This window comes from Strigops habroptila, chromosome 1 (genome assembly GCF_004027225.2).
Source record: "Strigops habroptila isolate Jane chromosome 1, bStrHab1.2.pri, whole genome shotgun sequence".
In the NCBI taxonomy this organism is placed as follows: Eukaryota; Metazoa; Chordata; class Aves; order Psittaciformes; family Psittacidae; genus Strigops; species Strigops habroptila.
The window spans coordinates 44,194,417-44,210,254 of record NC_044277.2 but is presented as its reverse complement, the minus strand read 5'-3'; the positions used below and the strand labels follow the sequence as shown (position 1 = coordinate 44,210,254).

The window sequence follows — 15,838 nt, the reverse complement described above, 5'->3', positions numbered from 1 at the left end:
CAGCTCCCGCTGCCTGCAATGGGCACAGCAGGTGCTCAGGCTTTGGCACGGTTATCAGTCATACCTGCTTTGCCTTGTCTTGTCTCGGCTCCCCGAACCCAGACTGCGTGAGATCAGTCAGTGATTCCTCTGGCAGTCCACACACATTTGCTTTTCTACTCCACACGCCAGTCCCAGTGAAACATAGCAGGCACAGTTCCCTTCCCCACCAATATGCCGCCAAATCTCTCTCCCCCTCTCTCTCTTAGCAATGATCTGGAAGCTGGGTAAAACAACATGCCTGCTTGTGACAAAGAGCGTGCTTCCTCATTACAGGGCTAAGGCGAAAGGTAAGGATGTGAGGAAACCACCATACAAAAAAACAACCTACAGAATTAAAGAAAAGAATCCTTTCTAAAATAGTCACTCCTTTCCAATGGAAGCACAGGGCTTTACTCAAGGTTGAACTGCATAAAGGTGGCCAGATTACAGGTGTCTTTGTCTCCCTAAAGAACAATTTTTGGGGAAAGGCATGCAGAAGCTGAAGTGTGCCTATTCCATCAGGAATGTGCAAAGGGCCTGGCATTTACCTGCATACGCACTGCTGTCAAATTACACCTTCTTTCACTCTTTCCCAACTGCTTACAAGAACTGTCCCTCTCAAGGCATCATCCAGCCCAGTAACACTACCTACTATTAAACCCGTATATAAAATGCAACCAAGCACTCCTTCCCAACATCCAGCTTCTTCCAGCCACCCATGAAAATATAGATATCCTGAAAATACAGAAAAATACAGAAACTTCTCATAACCCAGCCCAGCCTTGTAAGCTCCTGCAGACTTCTCTTCTTCCTCTCCGTGACCAAGAGAAAGAGAGAAAAAAGACAGGATCATTTTGAAGTCAGTCTTCTGCTTGTCTGGCATGGGTAGAGAAAATTCTCCTCCCACTCAGAGGAGATGCTCCTAACACAGGGCAGCAGCACTGACAGGGGTAAGGGCACTCTCAGTTCTCCTCTTTACCCAACAACAGGATAACTTCCATTTTGTAGCCTATCACAGCTGGCACCACACAGGTCTATATCCCTGCTAGTGTCCCAAAAGACATCTTGAAAGAGTCACACATGGGGTACACCCAAGCGGCAAGGCAGCACTTGATTAGGCAGGATTACATCTTAGCTGTGAACTGGGACACAAGCATGAACAGACAGATTTGTGCTGCCCAACTCTACGTCCTATCACATGCCCTGCAGGTGAAAACTCAACCTTCATTCCTGATGAATTTGGATTTTCACAAAGAGAAACAGATGAAATAGATGTAGCAGAAAAAGAAAAGCACAGGAAATAAAATTAAAACATGCACTTGATGAGTTCTTCTTTTAATCCACTGACAAAATGTGCAGTACATTGGTACTGGACATTAATGCAGACCGATCCTGTCTGAGGAGTTTGCAGTCTTCCTATAAATTAATAAAGACAGAATATAATCCCAAATGCAGTGCATTTGATCATATATATTCATATGGACACTGCTGATCCACATCTGGCTAAAATAAATATGTTTTAACCCAAATTAGGTCACGATTGATACAAACAGTTTTGATTCCTCCTACAGAGCACAAACAGACAATCAACACCATTGCTCTGGTTTAGCACTGTGTTTGTGAAAGTCACTGCTTATCAGCTGGGCTGCAGTAATTGCTTCTAGTCTCTTACAATTAGAAAAAAGCCACTAGCTTAAACTACATTAAAGCACTGATTAGATTGTTTAAAAGAGCACATTTCACCTTACATTTGTAACCACCTAGGAGCATGAGCAGCAGCAGGCATTGTGGCTCAACTGGTGGGTGCTACCTTGAAGAAAAGTAGATGAACTGCATCTTTTGTGATCCTTTGACAGTAACAAAATCACAGAAGATTTAGACTCAAAAAGAAAACAACCCACAGATGACAAGCAAACAATAACAACTACCTGCAAAATGAACTGGTGAAATCAATCTACCCCTTACGTCAGTGTACCTCATTTACACAGGACAAAACCACTGAAATTTTGCACTGACTACATATATCCCAAGAAGAAATGTGGAGTTCTTAGTAGAGAAATAATTTTGTTAAAATTCTGGAGTCCTTAAGGCTGAACTTTAGACATTGCGTCTGCAAAGACAGTGTCATATGATCAGCTGTATATTGCTTTCGAATGATAAATCCTCTGATTTATTTTGTTTTCTGAGATAAAGAAGTACGTTTTTGTGGTCTGTAATATGCAGAATCTCTGAGCCATAACAAAAACCTGTCTGGGACACTTGGTGAGATCCATGTCACTGGAGGTTTACAAATACATTAATTCCTATTGCAGTACAGGGTGCACAAACATAATTTTCATAAACATGAATACTAAGCATTTTTGCACAAATCTTGTATTCAAATCACATTACAAATCTTGGGGGACTAGTTATTCGCTCCCTACTCTACAAGTGCTGATAACTCAAAACATTTTCAAAAATTACAATCCAGACCACGAAATCCAAGACACTACATAGACTTGATGCCCCTTCAATTTACTTTCTTCAATTTACTTTCGATTTTCAACCACAAAATCAAAACCTCCCATTTAAAAAATAATCAGTTGAATCGCAAAGCTTTGTCTTAATATGCTAAATGTGCAAGATCAGAGATAAAATTGGCAACACTGTTAATGTAACTCTGCAGCAACTTCCCTGAAATAATCAGAATTAGGTACTCAGGCTTTATTTAGACCCATGACAAAGGGCAGTACTATTGTTGCATTCTGAGGCAACAGTCTCAGGGTAGAACTGTGAGTACTGAAGTTGTAACAGTATGGTATAGTGATACCTGAACCAACTTCATGTGTTGACTTAGCCCCAGCTGGTGTACTCTCAGATGCTCTTGTGTTTTAAAGGTCCCAGTTGGGGCCTGAGTTCAGCAGGTGCTGTATCTGCTGGTGGCAGGAAATATGACATTAAAAAGGCGTATAGAAATGAACAACAAATGGCTAAATCAAATACTTCTTTCCAGATTTTTAGTGTCTGTCTTTGGGTTGCTCTAGTGAACAACCACAAATTAACTGCTGTTAAGTAGAACAGACATTAAATTTGTAATAGATTTCATCCAGAGATTTCATGGAGTGGTATGAATTTGGTCCAAATTAAGTACTGATAAGTAGAACAGACATTAAATTTGTAATAGATTTCATGCATAGATTTCATGGAGTGGTATGCATTTGGTTCACACAGTTCACTTTTCTTAACTCTAATATTGCAGACCCTCCTTTGCTTGTGTTTTTTTCCTGTGACACTTGCATGACATTTTTGCACCAGCCTCTGGAGCCCACCCAGGACAAATTACAGCTCTGGCATCTGCCCTCCTTGTCCAACTACGCAACCCCCAGTGAACCCAACTAACCAAAACCAGCCACCCCTCAACCCTGCCTGCACCCTCCATGATGTTCCTTACACTCACTATCGGTGCACAACCATTAGTCTTCCAGTACTTTGGTGCTCCCTCTACAGCCGCGCTTCTGCGAGGAGTAAAAGGCTTTCCATCCCTCCCATGCACCCATGGGCAGCTCCAGCACCCTGCTGCTTAGTAACCCTCACAGCACCCCACAAAGCCTCCGAGCATCAGGGGAAATGCAGAGCTCTTAAGAATATTTCTTGCATACCGCAAAAAGGTAATTAGTGACTTCAGAAGCAGAGGCAAGTACCAGTGGTATTGTATGGTTCAATGGTTTAGAATGTTTTGGGTTTTTTTGGTGAAAATCAATAGAAAGTTGTAGATCAATGGAAGTTTTCTGTATAAAAACTTTTCTTTTTTCCCCTGAAACAGCAAGTTTAGCATTATTCAAACAAATTATTCTATTATTTAAAGATGTATCTTCATTCTTGTTGAACACTACTGTTTTGTGCCATGTAAAGACAGAGGACTTTTCTCTACTGAGGACAATGAATTATTGTCCAATATTGAAGGTTTCAAATCAAAGCCCTCAAGTGATTGCAACTGCTTCAGGTGAGCTTCAGCACCGTTTTAACTGGAGGAAAGCCCTTGCTATGGCAGCCCTGCCTCTCTGAGAGGAGGCCAAGAACCTGGAGTGAAGCCAAATCACAGCCCCAGGAAAAGGGATTCCAGGTCAGGGCTTTATTGCTGTTGTAAATCTGCAGTTAAGAAAAATCAAATTTGTGAGTGCTGAAATGATCATTTCTTGGAGCTGCACCACTGCAGACAGCCCAAGAGCTGACAGGAGGACAGTAGCTCCAACCTTGCTGGATGAAATGTGCCCCAGAAAGTCTCTGAAACACCCCCCATGTTAACGAGACTTAAGTTGGAGGCTTGAGCACTGTATATACCCTTACATGGGAGACCTCTGCCCTGGACCAATCTTTTTTTCCTGGAGCCGAAGTTAATGGGAGCTAGTAAATGCCCAGCTGATTCCAGCAGTTGTGATTCTGCTGAATAAAACAAAGTTTAAATGAGCTTGTGCAGACATTAGTGGTAATGCAGCTGGGAGACAAGGACTGCATGGGGACTAGACAGAAGGCTGGGATTTTGGACACCACAGATCATCCAGCTCTGTGCTACTGGCTGCAACAGTGCTTAAAATAATTGTAGTTCTCTGGAAAGTGTATATAGACAAACTCTGTCCTGTGTTAAATGCACTGTCATATGAAGTTGTTTATAGGCAGTACTTAGTAAAGTACTTAAGCATGTATTTAAACACACTGCTGAACATCAGTGTGATTAATACTTTGCTGAATTAGAAATATGATACAAATACATTTTTCTGCTGTTGTAATTTTTCATTATATACACTTATAAACTGGTCATAAGGATTTTCTTTCAGTTTTGCATCCAGCAAATGAGTTAATTTGGGAGTCAAATTCTGCCTTAGTTATGCCTGCACAATGCCTTTCACATGCATGAGGGCAGAAGATGGCTCCATAAACCTTTAATTTGACTTCTTTTCTGTTAGTCTTTAATGACTCATTGAGGAAAAAAAAAAATAAATCTGGTTCTTTCTTTCTAATCCTGAAGCTCTTTGACATTCCTTTCATGTAATTTCAATCAGAAAAGTATATTTTAAATATGTTGTATATTATGGTTCAGGCAGTGCACATATAGCAGCTGTAATTCTTGACCTGCAAGCAAGAAGCTACTGGTGAGTACAGATCAGAGCCACACACTTTGATCTTCTGTGTGTAAAACTGGAAAGGAAGAAAAGGGAAATAGAAGTAACATGGCTCTTACATCACTTACCATGGTAATTCTATTTAAATCTATTTTAATGATTTCTAATATTATTAATAACATAATTTGCCCACCCTCCCCACCTTGAAAGTGATGCAAGCACATCTCCCTCTCAATTTTTCCTTTCCTGCTTAATCCAAGGAGGAGCATTTACCATCTCCTACTTTTAAGTTTTGGAGTCAAACCTTTTTTTTTTTTTCCCCTCCTTTCTCTTTTATTTTTCCTCCTTTAAAAAAAAAAGTAAAAAAAATCACAACTCAAAACATTGGCTTACCAATATGTATTAAGGTGATGGTTATTGTAATCACTGCAAAACTTGTCACTTGCATTTATCTAGGTTTTACTCACAAAGAAACACACTTGATTTAACAGTTTTAGCTGTAGCCATCTCAGTCAAAGACTTCCACCCCTCCTTTAAATTAAAGCTAAATTGTATGCATTAAATACATTATCTACTTGTAACAAAATGGGAAATTTTGAAATGATTCAGTCACAGATAATTTGTTACTGAAAACAACAGGCTCACATCAGCCACTGGAAGCTCTGGGTGTTTGCTGAGCCCCGTGAGCATCTGGGTAGGCTTAAAATCATAGAATCATAGAGTAGTATGGGTTGAAGGGTCCTCCAAAGGTCATCTAGTCCGACCCTCATGCAATGCGCAGGGACATCTTCATCTAGACCAGGTTGCCCAGAACCACATCCAGCCTGGCCTTAAATGTGTCCAAGGATGGTGCTTACCCGGATCAGAGGAAAAAAGACATTCATACTGCAGAAAAGATTCTGATTCCCTTTCACGGTCCCTCTCACCAGCTCCCAAGGATCCTAAGCAGGAGTTTCTCATGCCAAACACCAAGCCCTCAAGCAAGTTCACACAATGCAGGTTAGCCCAGGGCACTGCAGCTGGAAACCAGCTTCCCCCTCCATGCCAAAAATACAGCCTGGTTTATTTCACACACTGCTCCCTGCAGCTGGTATGGACAACACCAGCCCACGTTAGGCTTTTGCCACTTGCCTGAGTCCACCAACAGCACCTTGTTGCACCCTCAAACATCTGTAACTTATGGCATTCAACACCCTGCCTGAGACAGCTCTGGGAGACTGTAACAGCACCTCCCACCCTTCATGCACACGAACTGAAGGTAACTCACAAGAGCAGTAGGGGTCTTAGGGCAGCACTGGAGGAGACCGAGGTGGAGGACAGAGGCATCCTGTGCCATGTGCAGAAGCTGGGTATGAGTCCCCTGCCAGCAAAGAGGCAAGCTGAGCAGAGAGCCTTGGGTCCTAAGCCACAGCTCCCCAAAAGCCAGCACAGCTCTGAAGGGGCTCGAAGTCCCTCCTTTTTTTACCCCTTGGGTAAAAAGCAGAGGGAGCCTGGTCACGCGGCAAGGCAGGGTAGCTCATACTACAGCTGCCTTTGTTGCTCCTGCCCAGCAAATACCAGAAGACATCACTTGTCTAGCCTGGCAGGAAGGCATATGTCAAAGCAATTAATTAAAATGCCCTAAAAGATTGAGGCCAGGCCAGGATTTGTCCTTTTCTAGGGCTCACTATGATCTTTAGCAATGGGATTTCCACCATTTCCCATGGGAGATTATTCCACAACCTAACAGATCTCAATGTCAGGAAGTTTTTTCCTGATATTCAGCCATAATTCATATCCATGAATTATGAGCTACTGTCGACATCACACCCATTGAGGCATTCCTAGTGCCTGCTTCATTTAAAATTATATGCTCTAGTTATGCAGGCTTTCTGTGTACTAGGGCAAAATGCTTTTTCTGCAGGTTAATTCATTATTATTCAATTTGTTAACACTTTTTTTCTCGGTGTGAACAGTCATTCTGCAGTTGCATACCCTATAGTAGCACAATCCACATTTGAGAGTAGGATCACAATATATGACAAAACAACATGCCAAAACCCATCCCCATAAAGCCCTATTAGTCTGTTCTTGCAGATACTTACTCCAGCATTCAGTCAAATGAAAGCAGTAGCTCATACAACACCTGGTATGAGACAGAAAGCTTAGAAAAAACCCTCTCAAATCCATAACAAATTTTATTTCTATCTTAAACAGAGGGAAGATACTGGAATAGGGCAGCCAGGTAGGGGAGGAGAAAGGGGTAGGGTAGGGAAGGGAAGGGAGAGAGCAACTTAATCAAGTTGTGAGAAAATAGAGGAAAATTGAAAAGAGAAATGACTTCCTACAAACAATGAGCCACTGCAATACAATAAGGTCATACAACAGCAAATAAAGTTGAGGATGCAAAATGTGCACCTCTTGCTATTAATAGCACTTACAAAACTGAGAAAGCTAAAGCAGGCTTCTGAAATATGTATTGCAAATAACTGTGTATAAAACACTTCTTGGAAGGGAACTGCTTTTTGTTTTAAGAACATTTGAGAGGAGAAAAAATATAAACCACTTATCAATTTCTCAAAAAAGTCTGAGGATTTATATAAGAATTTTTTATTATTATGTTTTGCCAAGATAGTGGTACTTTACCATCCTGTTTGCAACCCGTCTTCACATAAACAAAACGTCACTGAAAAAAGGGAATGCTTTGTAAAGTAAGCAACTTCACAAATCATTTTCTACGTAAAGTAGAAACACACCAGAGTTCATTTTCGCCTCCATACATGCCTAGCTCCCATTAATGCTACATAAATCATACACACAGAGCAACTAGGTAAGAATAAAGACAAAAATTTTACCTGAAATTATCTAAGAAACAGAAAGCCATGTTTGCAGCAAGCATTAAATTCACAAAATGCCACATAATTTTGTGTGGAATTTATTCCAGATGGCTCATTTTTTAGAGACAGTGGCCAAATAGTATTAAGGGACCTGCACAAGCAGATCTGGTGAGTACATTCTGGCATTATTTCCTTTCACTAGAAATTATGTGACTACACTGAAATCTATATCTAGCCAGGTGGGACACTTGCTTTGGACAGCAGACAGGACAACGCAGCTCCCAGTTCCTCCTATACCATGGTATGTGTGTTCATAGCAGACACACAATGCCCACAGGCTGAGATGACTCAAAATGTTGCAGATCTTCTAGGGCTGCATTATGCCCAAGTATCTATGCTCTGTTGCTCACCTGGGCTTACTGCTGAAGTCGTAGCAACTTGTCATTTGTAGTTATGCAGTTTCTGGTTTGCAGGTAGCTTTGCAAATCTTTTTTTGGTGGGGCAATGAAATATCCATTGGGACATACATGAGGGATTCATAAGTTAAATAAATGCACTTAAGCAAAGCAGGGACTTGAACCTCAACTGCTCACCTCTTCCCCAACCCACAAGAGATGTTGAGATGAGAATGGACGTTCTGATACAACTTCAGTTTTGCAAAAACATTTGAACGCATTTGTTTTAATGTTGCCTTGGAACAAAGCTGTAGAAGTTGCTCCAAAATGAAACAGTCATTCTCAAGCCATCTGTAAAGATATGTAACTCAAGCTGAAAGGTGAGGTAGAAAAATGGTAAGTTCTGTGATCCAGGAGGAAGGTTTTGAGTCAAAGGCTCTGCAACGATATAGCAAGGACTGGCATCTCCAGGAACAAGCAGGTTTCTTTGTAAGACTTGTCCCAGAAGCCTGACATCAGCATTTGCTGTGGAAATGGCACAGATTACCTGATAACTCACTTGTCTTACACCTGCCACCTTCTTACTTAGAGCCACCCACAGCTCAGCTCCGCACTGTCTTGGTGCCTGCCTAAGGACATCTTGAAATGAGGTTGTGTCCTGTTCTCTTGTCCCAAACAGGTTTTCAACCACAAACCTGTCTGAGCACAGGCAAGGAACAGGACAATCAGGTAACACTTCCGGACGCTACCTGAAAGTAACCGTTTGCCAGTGGAGTTTCTGAGGACGATGGCGAGTAGATTCAGGCATCTTTGTATATGTGGAAGAAAATGAACAGCCTGGTTTCCAGAGCGGAGGGTGTTCACAAGTCCATAACAAAGGGTAGAAAGTAGCCAAGAGAACCTGAAAGACTTGAGGGCTTCAGCACAAACAGACTGAATGCAGTGATAAGACTTGTTTCAAAGAAATAGAGTAGCAAGATATAAAGGCACTGGGAATACAGCACGAGAATGCTATCTAGAATCTACAAGACACCACACAAATAAGGCACAGAGTACAGAGGTTATCACAAAAGATACACAGTCAGGTAACACCTCTGTAAAAAGCAGAAGCTAACTAATTTATAATAAAAAAGAAAAATGCACAGAAAGAGTGCTGACACTTCTTAAAAGTTATCTCAAATGGTAGTGCAGAAGAAAATCATATTTAACACACAAATACAGCACTCATTGTCAGAACACGCTACATTTTCACTCATTCTTAGAGCTCTGTCTTGCTCTTAGATACGGAGGCATGCACCATTAATTGCACTTGCATGGTTGAATTCCCATGCATCGTCCTCAGAATGGGAGTTGTGGCTAACCTCTAGTACGTCACATGTGAAAAAATACTCTTCACTATATTTCTGTTTCTCACTTCTGTATTCTCACTTCCCTGTATGTGTAAAACATACGGCTTATTGGTTGTGTGCCTGACAGCCTTGAATTAATCTCCTAAATCCAGGCTTAAAGTTGGATAGTCACACCAATCGGTCAACTTTTCTATGTAAGAATCTCTATTCTTTTGTGAGCACATTTTCCTGATTTTGAACCTTTTAAAAGGGTCTAAATATAAGGATGGAAAATAAAAATAGAATTTATGTTTAAAATTAGCTTTTAGTGCAATCCGTGTTTTTATTTAAGAAGGAGGATACATAAAAGCATGCTCATACATCCACTTGTGCAACTTCTACACACATCTCCCACATTCATTAAATCTGTCTAGTGGGTAATATAAAGACTTCTGGCTTAGCAATACGCTAATGCTTGCTCAAGCTTTTCAATGCAGTGCTGAAACCATCCTCGACACAGCAGTGAAGCATCCCTGACTGCTGGATAAATGGAGTAAGAGAGATGAAATTTATCAGGGCTGCCAATAAATGTTCATCAAGACACATTTTTTACTAACATAAGTGTGCACTATTCTCACAAGTGACAAAAAAGGGGAAAGAAATTATAACAGGCACGTGTCAAGAGAACCTATCCATCTGACTCGACTCACTTTTTGCAAACACCACTTCTTTTATTCCGTTACCAATTGACTTGGGGTAAACTGAAGGAGGAAACCTTTACTTCTAACACACTGGTAATTCTTCTAAAAAGTAAAAGCTCTAGGGTGGATGAATTTATTTGCTTAAAAGATGTAACATTTCCAAATGCATAATGTGCTAGGCATCTAGTGGCACTTAAGATGACACTTAAGCCTTAGAAAACATCTCCCAAGAATCTCTGATGTGAGCACGTAAATCATATTGTTTCTCTTGTAAGTAACCAAGCTGGAAAAGAGAAAACTGGATGAAGCACTCCAACAAATGAAGGACTGAGAAGCTCTTGATGACTCCAAAGCCATTTCAGAAAAACAGAGGAGCAGGAGTTTTGTTACTAATTTGCCCAGGAAGGACAAAGTATCATTCTGGGTAGGAAAGGCTGCTACAACTGGGGACCACAAAATTGCCAAAGAAAGCAGAGAAGAAAGAAATACAACCCATTCCAGCAGAAATAATGTAGGCTGGGGAGTGGAGTGACCCAGGTTCTCTGATGCTGACTATGACATGAAGCAAACCATTCTACCTTCCTTCCACAGTTTCACATGGATAGAACGTGCCATGGAAGAGTTCAGCAATGTTTCCAGTATTTTACCCTTTTATTTACCCTTTTGTCCTTTAGAGCAAAAGGAATTTTGCATTGAAAAGAGGATTTGCTGTACACCTACATATCCGTAAGACACAATTTTTCTCCTACTCATTGCTTTCTAATCAACAGATGGATACATTGCTATGGAAAAAATATGAAAAAAATAAAACTAAAACAATGACTGCATCATTTTTATTTATTTCTTGCATCCTCTGTTCATGTAGCAAGAAATTTAATTCCAGTTGGATCAGTCTCTTGTGATATTTTTTCTTTCATTTAATATATTTTTTAAATGCTTAGAGGCATTATGACAGAAAAGCATGTATTTTTTTTTTTGCCCTGGTTTATACCCATCATCCTTACCATTACAAGACAAAAGCATTAAAGTAAAATTAATCATGTCAAAAGATTTTAGCAAAAAACAAGGGAGACCATGCATAAAGCATCGCTTTGTCTAGTGTGAAGTCACGCTCTGATTAAAAACATATAATGAAAGTGAAAGTAATACATCATTGCCTTAGCAGTAGGGTTTTTGGGAGAGCTATGCAATTCTGAACACAAAAAATCTTTATAGTCTCTGGATTTTGGAACTTGCAGTTATTACAGGATAATTCTAACACACGAGATATTGTTTCACTTCCTTAAAGTTTAATTAATCTTAAACATTGCTGCTAAAACAAAACAACTGAAGGAGTTCTAGGATTAAGCAAGGACTCCTGGCAGGACCATAGCTGATTATTAAAACCGAAGCAGCAATGGCAGGTTCTGAGCAGCAAGGCATGAAGTGGTGACACAGAGACACCCTCCCTGCCCCACATCCACTAAGTAGTCATGAAGACTGTGAAATGTCATGGAGTAATGAAACCCCATTACGATAGAGCAGAACTTTTGCTGGTACTAAGGAGTGTCATACACTGATCAGCTGTTCAGTTTGTGCCACTGGGAAGTGGTAGCCTGTGGCTGCTACATGACATAGGCAGTACCCAGTTAAAAAATGAACTGGTGTTTGTGCATGTGTAGACAAGCCTGAAGAAACCACACAGTGAAGATCTGTTCCCTATACTTTGCCATACAGTCTATAAAAGCCTCTGCTTGGCTCAGGCATGACTGTGCACTAAGTAGTGATTCAAATTAAACAGCAACGTGCATGTTACATATCTCAGATTAGGACTGTGCCCACATGAAATAAAATTAGACGGCAGAAAGTGTTTGTAAAATGCCACTTACTTTCTCCCTTTTTTCTTTTATTCTGTCTCTATTCTTTGTTGCCAACATAGAAAAAATAACTCTCTGAGAAATACCAGACAGGAAAAATACAGAGTAATACTAGACTGTGAAAAATCTACTGATTCCTTGAGCCATAGCATTCTTGCCTATAGATGATGACATTAAAAAATTGGAAATGGGTGCATGCTTCCCCTCCTCTCCTGGGTCTATGAACAAGGCAAGTTGTTTTCCTGATACCTTTAGAATTACTCCCATTAGTACTGATGCATTTGGTGCTTTGGCTAGCCAGGCAGAGAGAGGTGGGCAGTATCCCCTGCCAATAGATCTAGTCTTGTCGCAAGAACAAAATGAGATTGCTACTCTGCTGAGCTGTCATACTCGATAGCTTGTGCTGTTCCACCTGCAACTGTCTTCACAGCTCCAGCTGCAGCACCACGGCTTACATGGTGTCAGTAGTTACTGATGGTTGATCTTCTCCTGTTCCTTATGCATCACATAAGCCAGAACACAGAGCCCTAAGCAACTGAGTGCCTTCAACAGCCACTCTCCACACACTAAGAAGGAAAAAAGCAACAGGCAAGTAGCTCCCTCACAAATGGGTTTGCAGGCCCTGCTGAGTAACTTCTGGGGCTCCTCTCAGTGGAAAGTGACAAGAGGAGATTCGGTCTCCTCTCAACCATCTCCTCCTCAATGACCCCGCCACCGCACCCAGGACTTCTTTCCCACCCTCCCTACTCCCAAATGCCACTGGCACAGAAAGCAGAAAATGAGTTATGTAGATGGGTTTGGAGAAGGAAAAGGGGAATTTCCGTGCACATTTACACTGGATCAGTAAGCCTCTAAGTTTAAAACCTGTCTTTTTGTTGGTGTGTGGGGGAGTCTAGGTTAAAAGACTTTGTAAACATTTGCTAGTACAGGAGGAAATCAAATACACCTAAGGCAATAATACCATAGAACACCCTAAAATACGTGACTATAAGGTCCAACATTCTTCCCATCACAGAACCTCATGAGCAGGACACAGCTTTTGCTCTGTCCCTGTCCACTAAGGAGCACTGATGAGCTGGGGGTGAACTGCAACCTCAGGACTGACAGCACTGTCTGAACAAGTGAAAAAGAAACAGAAAAAAAATTCTTCCTCCTTCACTGCTGATTGTACAACTCTGATAAGAATAAACAGACCAATTATTTTCCCAAACTGTGTTCTGGGAATGAGGTAAAAGGGTAAAAGAAGGAAATAAATGTACTTCTTCCTAAATGGCAAAAAGTACATGGAAAAATAAAGATAGAACAACATCCTTAAATTCCCCCACACTGTAAATGTCATAGTATGTTGACGCAACACCATGACTGCACTGAACTATCACCATGTTGTAAGGTGATTAGCTTGTGGTCTTTCCTAAAACTGCTCAGTCACAGCTCTTTAAGTCCCTGCACTCCTATGCTGTAGGAGTGTTTTATGGAAAGGACAGCACAAAAGTTCTACTGCAACTTCTCTCCACTTCCCATCTCTCTATATTAAGTTAGAAAATAAAGCGGGGGATACTTGAAACTCTTATTTCAACTTTTTTTTTTTTTAATAAATAATTATTGATACCATTTGGTGAGTAGTAGTACTATTTTCTAAGAGATCACGATTGTTAACATTTAGTCTTTTTCAGTGTGAAAAGACAAGCATTCTCCTCTCTGTTCCTGAAACAGCAGTCCAGACCAAGAGGGCATCCTTTTCTAGCAGGTTTTGTAAGAAGAGTTACTCATGTCACGAGAGGGCTGTGTATTTGACAACCATTGTCTGAGACAGATCTTGGGACCTTCAGGACTTCCAGTGCTGAGCACAAAGTGCTTGAACATCAGCTAGTTAGCTAGGGCTGTAACAGATGCATTATCTTTTTAACCTCAGTACAGGTTATGTACATTAATCACAATGGAGAGAGATTTTTTCTTTACTATTTGCTAGAGGTAACAGAAAAGACAACATTCTTTTCATAAAATTACATAAGAGTATTCAGAAACATCTCTCAACACCACCATAGATGGTGGTGTTACTCAAATACTAGCAATGGACTTCTAACTAGAGCATTTAGGTATCATGTCTCTGGATCCAGTTTCCCACAGTTTTGAAGAGAGCACCATAATGTAAGTAACCAAGAACTGTGTAAATTTCATTCTTACAAAATCTGATTTATCTACAGATAGGTAAGATTTAGAATAAAGATTTTTTACTTTAATTCAGTAGAGAGTTCAGATCTTGAAGCAAGAGATCCATTTGTCTTGCCTCTCCTGGTGAGCCACTGGATTAGGGACAACAAATTCAAAAACCTAAGCACTTCTGCCTTTCGTAATAGCACTGATTTTTTCACTGACTTACCATCTTCAGAATTTTCTTAGAAGTAGCATACAGAGGTATCATACCTCATTATTCTGAAAAATGTGAAGCATAGTATGGTCCCTAGTACAGATCCTGTAGACTTTTCTAATGTACAGTTCATACCACCATTTGTAATTGCCATTCTTATACAGTACCCTCAACTATTAGTCCAGGGCATCTATACCTAAGCAGACACTACATTGCAGCACTTGGAGAAAGGATCCTAGATTTTCCATGGGAGAAAGCAATTTGCAAAGGCATCATTTCAAGTCGTGCATCATGGCAGTCTTTTTAATTCTTTTTCATCCTAAGCTGTGCATATGCTATTAATGTTGATGTATTCTATTAAAGGACTTTGGATAAGGGATGAAGAACAGAACTCTGTAAAATGTACTTTACTGGGGGAAAAAAGCAGGTTTAGGAAATCCAGGTTTTACCAGTTGTCCAGTTTTAGAAGAATGGCTTTGATTTATGGATCAAAATTGCTCATTTATTATTTTATCTATACTGCTTTGGGCAATTTTGACAGTTAAAATTTAGTTTTATTGACCAATGCAGCCAGTTTAGCCACAAGGGGACTAATACACATACAGCCTGCTGCACTCAAGAAGCTATGATTTGATTCCATGACCAAGTCAGACTGGGAATCAAAACCAACATAACAGTAAGTTCCAAATCTCGATGCTTGAGGGAAAATACTTACTCTAAAACACAATCAACCTTTAAAAGAAGGTGGGAAAGTTTTGTGATAGGAGCCTCCATGCACTGTTTATTGTAGCTGATATATTCCACCAATGGTTCTGTCAGCAATGGACGCAGAGCAGTACAGAGGAAACCTTTCTTTAATGATTGTGGACAACGGATAAAGCTGGAAGAAGGAAATGAAAATGCAAAAGAGAATCAAAGGTGTGCTCTAGTACTATGGCTTACCAGGGATCAGACTCTGAGAAAACTGTTTCAAACATTGCCTTTTCTTTTTTCCTAAACCAGATTTTATTCCTATGTACATAAATTTACATGTATTCATGTTGCAGTATGAAAGACTTACAAGTTTACTTAAAAAACTTACTGGAATGATTTTAGGCCAATGTTAATTTAGGCCTATCCTATTATAAAATTAGTATCTTTTGCAACCTCAATTTATTGCTCCATTGTGAAGCCCCTTGTGATACATAAACAAATCTCTGAAGAGAAACAAATCAATAAAGTGCCTAATTTGATTAACCATGTTTTTAAATTCGT

The 15,838-nt window shown here is 40.3% G+C and overlaps 1 protein-coding gene across 1 annotated transcript in view; it reads right to left on the bottom strand.

The window, feature by feature from the left end:
- KLHL14 (kelch like family member 14) overlaps window positions 1-15,838 on the bottom strand; it is a 60,732-nt gene that overhangs the window by 28,373 nt on the left and 16,521 nt on the right.